Source organism: Procambarus clarkii, chromosome 42 (genome assembly GCF_040958095.1).
Source record: "Procambarus clarkii isolate CNS0578487 chromosome 42, FALCON_Pclarkii_2.0, whole genome shotgun sequence".
Lineage (NCBI taxonomy): Eukaryota > Metazoa > Arthropoda > Malacostraca > Decapoda > Cambaridae > Procambarus > Procambarus clarkii.
Window position 1 is genome coordinate 39,226,135 of NC_091191.1, and position 5,213 is coordinate 39,231,347.

Below are 5,213 nucleotides of genomic sequence, written 5' to 3' on the forward strand. Positions count from 1 at the left end.
ACCAATATTTCGATACTACTTGATGTTTTCTCACGATATGTGATTTGACCTTCAAATATCAGAATTTCGAATAATATTGCATTTTAAAGCAAGTTTTCTTGCATTTTGTTTTGTACTAAAAATCATCGAATTTAGCAATATTTTGACGTTTATCATCCCCCCTTTCCCTTTATGTGATTTAAACAAAATATCATCGAATTAGGCAATATTTTGCTATTTTTCCACGTTTTTGTGAATTTTCAGTTTATTGTTATTAATTTATTACATATACGATAAAAATGATGCAAACACATAATTGGTTAGAAATTAACCTTAAGGTGGCGTTATAATTGTTTGGCCGAAAAAATTCGGCCAAACACGAAAAATTTATAAAAATACTACAACGTTCTGGCAACACCGTGGTGCAAACCGTTTAATGTTATGATAATAAATAACGTAATTAGAGCAAATTTTCCAGCCGCAATTGCCCGAAATCTGGTCCTCGCGGCTCGGGTGCGCCGTAGGGTGATGCGTCATACGTTGTAAGCGTCTAGTATTTCGCAATAGAGTGGAGAATATCTTGTTATGCATATACAAATTATAAACACACTCGCTGGCAACTGTCTTCTGTGAGAGGGAGGGGCTATAATCCGATTACTCTGGCTTAGTCACCCTCTCAGTGTCTGTGCCGGCGGTCGCATGCCTGACGCGCTCGCACAGATCGTATTTTCTTGCATATACTGCACAATGGATATAGTATCGGACAAGAAGAAAGCTCTAAAGGCAAGAGCTCTACTCGTTAGCCAAGTAAAGAAGGAGCGTAAAGCCACACTGAGGCAAAACAAGAGTTCCCTTGAGTGAAGAGAGAGGGCAGCCTCCCGCCCCCACAACACACTACCTCGCCTCACACCCAGGCACCCACACCTCCTGTGGCACCTGCCACACCTCTGTGGCACCTGCCACACCTCCTGCTGCACCTGCCACACCACCTGCGGCACCTGCCACACCACCTGCGGCACCTGCCACTCAAGATCTTAGACCTGCAACTCAAGACGTTCTCCCTCTTGATGTTGCAAGATGTTGCATATTTCAGACCAATTATATTAGGTTAGTATGTATTATGTTTTATATCTTGATACTATATCATAAATAATTGTAAATATAAAGCTGCTGTCTTTTTTTTTATTTTTTTTATTTTTTTTTTTTTATTTTTTTTTTAATAATTTTTTTTTTTTTTTTTATCAGGCGATCTTCATGGAACTTACACACCTTACTGAAGGAATGCCAATCTACAAGGGTGGTAATTTTGATTGAAATTGGTAGTTCATCAACCTCAGCCAAAGGTGGCTGAACTTTGACCTTCATTTTTTACAGGTAACTAATTTGCAACTATATGGTTGAATAACTTTTTTATTTATTATTCAATTTACATGGAACTTGCACATTATATGTAGAGTCTGTGCCTCTAAAAACTCAAGTTATATATTTCCCCTATGATCATTTATTGATTTTATATATATTTATAAACATCATTTTGTTGCATAATTTTTTGGGTGAACTTTGAAAATTTGTATTATTGCACTAAATAGGTTTGGGATAATAATGCCACTAGACAACCTTTATTATATAGTATTGTGATAGCTGAGTATCATACAAATAATATCAGTTGATATTTGTATTTGTTATATCAACTTTAAAACATGTAAAAAAATGGTTAAAAAAAGATTTTTTTTTTTTCTCCCTCTCTATTTAGGCTGCGATGCTGAAACTTGGATCACTTGCAGCCCTCTTCACGTGTAACACGTCAATAAATTTTCATTGCACTAGAACAACTTTTATGAACCCTAACTATCGCCCCCTTAAATACTTCATTTTCAATCAACTATTTGTTTCTCGTTAAAATACTGTGTAAGATATTGAAAGGGGAGAAGTTCTGTTTTTATTGCATATATCGACGTTTCAGCCGGATTAGAGCGGTTTTACGTGTGCATATTCCATTGGTAATATAAACGGAAAATCAGGAACATTTTAGTTAATTCTAATGAAAACACATCAATTTTTATCATTTGTATTGGAAACAACATTTTAATATGTCTTTTCTAGGATCTAAATAATACGAAACCTCGCTTTATAATTTGAAGTTAAAATCCTCAAATTTGGTAATATAGTGACTTTTTTAACGTTTTTCATGTAGTGTGATTTTACGTAAATATATTCGTTTATACCAATATTTCGATACTACTTCATGTTTTCTCACGATATGTGATTTGACCTTCAAATCTCAGAATTTCGAATAATATTGCATTTTAAAGCAAGTTTCTTGCATTTTGTTTTGTACTAAAAATCATCGAATTTCGCAATAGTTTGATGTTTATCATCCCCATTTTCCTTGATGTGATTTAAACAAAATATCATCGAATTAGGCAATATTTTGCTGTTTTTCCACGTTTTTGTGAATTTTCAGTTTATTGTTATTAATTTATTATATATACGATAAAAATGATGCAAACACATAATTGGTTAGAAATTAACCTTAAATACTTCATTTTCAATCAACTATTTGTTTCTCGTTAAAATACTGTGTAAGATATTGAACGGGGAGAAGTTCTCTTTGTATTGCATATATCGACGTTTCAGCCGGATTAGAGCGGTTTTACGTGTGCATATTCCATTGGTAATATAAACGGAAAATCAGGAACATTTTAGTTAATTCTAATGAAAACACATCGATTTTTATCATTTGTATTGGAAACAGCAATTTAATATGTCTTTTCTAGGATCTAAATAATACGAAACCTCGCTTTATAATTTGAAGTTAAAATCCTCAAATTTGGTAATATAGTGACTTTTTTCACGGTTTTCATTTAGTGTGATTTTACGTAAATATATTCGTTTATACCAATATTTCAATACTACTTCATGTTTTCTCACGATATGTGATTTGGCCTTCAAATCTCAGAATTTCGCATAATATTGCATTTTAAAGCAAGTTTTCTTGCATTTTGTTTTGTACTAAAAATCATCGAATTTAGCAATATTTGACGTTTATCATCCCCCCTTTCCCTTTATGTGATTTAAACAAAATATCATCGAATTAGGCAATATTTTGCCGTGTTTTCCACGTTTTTGTGAATTTTCAGTTTATTGTTATTAATTTATTACATATACGATAAAAATGATGCAAACACATAATTGGTTAGAAATTATCCTTAAATACTTCATTTTCAATCAACTATTTGTTTCTCGTTAAAATACTGTGTATGATATAGAAAGGGGAGAAGTTCTGTTTTTATTGCATATATCGACGTTTCAGCCGGATTAGAGCGGTTTTACATGTGCATATTCCATTGGTAATATAAACAGAAAATCAGGAACATTTTAGTTAATTCTAATGAAAACACATCGATTTTTAACATTTGTATTGGAAACAACATTTTAATGTCTTTTCTAGGATCTAAATAATACGAAACCTCGCTTTATAATTTGAAGTTAAAATCCTCAAATTTGGTAATATAGTGACTTTTTTCACGTTTTTCATGTTGTATGATTTTACGTAAATATATTCGTGTATACCAATATCTCGATACTACATCATGTTTTCTCACGATATGTGATTTGACCTTCAAATCTCAGAATTTCGAATAATATTGCATTTTAAAGCAAGTTTTCTTGCATTTTGTTTTGTACTAAAAATCATCGAATTTAGCAATAGTTTGATGTTTATCATCCCCATTTTCCTTGATGTGATTTAAACAAAATATCATCGAATTAGGCAATATTTTGCTGTTTTTTCCCTGTTTTATGAATTTTCAGTTTATTGTTATTAATTTATTATATATACGATAAAAATGATGCAAACACATAATTGGTTAGAAATTAACCATAAATACTTCATTTTCAACCAACTATTTGTTTCTCGTTAAAATACTGTATAAGATATTGAAAGGGGAGAAGTTCTGTTTTTATTGCATATATAGACGTTTCAGCCGGATTAGAGCGGTTTTACATGTGCATATTCCATTGGTGATATAAACGGAAAATCAGGAACATTTTAGTTAATTCTAATGAAAACACATCGATTTTTAACATTTGTATTGGAAACAACATTTTAATGTCTTTTCTAGGATCTAAATAATCCGAAACCTCGCTTTATAATTTCAAGTTAAAATCCTCAAATTTGGTGATATAGTGACTTTTTTCACGTTTTTCATATGGTGTGATTTTACGTAAATATATTCGTTTATACCAATATTTCGATACTACTAGATGTTTTCTCACGATATGTGATTTGGCCTTCAAATATCAGAATTTCGCATAATATTGCATTTTAAAGCAAGTTTTCTTGCATTTTGTTTTGTACTAAAAATAATCTAATTTAGCAATATTTTGACGTTTATCATCCCCCTTTCCCTTTATGTGATTTAAACAAAATATCATCGAATTAGGCAATATTTTGCTGTTTTTCCACGTTTTTGTGAATTTTCAGTTTATTGTTATTAATTTATTATATATACGATAAAAATGATGCAAACACATGATTGGTTAGAAATTAACCTTAAATACTTCATATTCAATCAACTATTTGTTTCTCGTTAAAATACTGTGTAAGATATAGAAAGGGGAGAAGTTCTGTTTTTATTGCATATATCGACGTTTCAGCCGGATTAGAGCGGTTTTACGTGTGCATATTCCATTGGTAATATAAACGGAAAATCAGAAACATTTTAGTTAATTCTAATGAAAACACATCGATTTTTATCATTTGTATTGGAAACAACATTTTAATATGTCTTTTCCAGGATCTCTATAATACGAAACCTCGCTTTATAATTTGAAGTTAAAATCCTCAAATTTGGTAATATAGTGACTTTTTTCACGTTTTTCATGTTGTGTGATTTTACGTAAATATATTCGTTTATACCAATATTTCGATACTACTAGATGTTTTCTCACGATATGAGATTTGGCCTTCAAATATCAGAATTTCGAATAATATTGCATTTTAAAGCAAGTTTTCTTGCATTTTGTTTTGTACTAAAAATCATCGAATTTCGCAATAGTTTGATGTTTATCATCCCCATTTTCCTTGATGTGATTTAAACAAAATATCATCGAATTAGGCAATATTTTGCTGTTTTTCCCTGTTTTATGAATTTTCAGTTTATTGTTATTAATTTATTATATATACGATAAAAATGATGCAAACACATAATTGGTTAGAAATTAACCTTAAA

At 30.9% G+C, this 5,213-nt stretch overlaps 1 long non-coding RNA gene across 1 annotated transcript; it reads left to right on the top strand.

The window, feature by feature from the left end:
- The first annotated feature begins 317 nt into the window (after nt 1-317).
- On the top strand, nt 318-1,811 carry LOC138373402 (uncharacterized). The gene is made up of 3 exons (XR_011231180.1): nt 318-1,086; nt 1,225-1,353; nt 1,733-1,811. It is a non-coding gene; the product is annotated as an uncharacterized lncRNA (long non-coding RNA).
- The last annotated feature ends 3,402 nt before the right edge of the window (nt 1,812-5,213 follow it).